We start from the raw sequence: 513 nt of genomic DNA, 5'->3' as shown, positions 1-513 counted from the left end.
CTGTATTCTTCATTCACACTGATACCTGAGAATTGGCTATAAATAACATACAAGAGATTAAGGTGAATTTATAAATCAATTTGTCAGTAACATTTATTAAGAACCTAATGTGTACCAGGAACTATTTTTAGCACTATAAATTCTAATGACAGTATCTGACTTCAATGAGCTCACAGTCTAATGGGGAGACAAAAAGCAAACACATATAAGCTATATTCAGGATAAAGAAATAACCAACAGGGACAGTTAGGTGGTGCAGTTAATAGAGTGCCGACCCTGGAGGCAGGAGAACCTGAGTTCAAATCTGATTTCAAACACTTGACACACTTACTAGCTGTGTGACCTTGAGCAAGTCACAACCCCAATTTCCTTGCCTTCCCCAAAAGGAAGGAAGGAAGGAAGGAAGGAAGGAAGGAAGGAAGGAAGGAAGGAAGGAAGGAAGGAAGGAAGGAAGGAAGGAAGGAAGGAAAGAAAGAAAGAAAGAAAGAAAGAAAGAAAGAAAGAAAGAAAGAA

This window comes from Petaurus breviceps, unplaced genomic scaffold, assembly GCF_028583685.1.
Source record: "Petaurus breviceps papuanus isolate PSGF00001 unplaced genomic scaffold, PetGlider_PUasm1.0 126, whole genome shotgun sequence".
Lineage (NCBI taxonomy): Eukaryota > Metazoa > Chordata > Mammalia > Diprotodontia > Petauridae > Petaurus > Petaurus breviceps.
The sequence above is the reverse complement of the archived record's forward strand: the minus strand, read 5'-3'. Positions refer to the sequence as shown.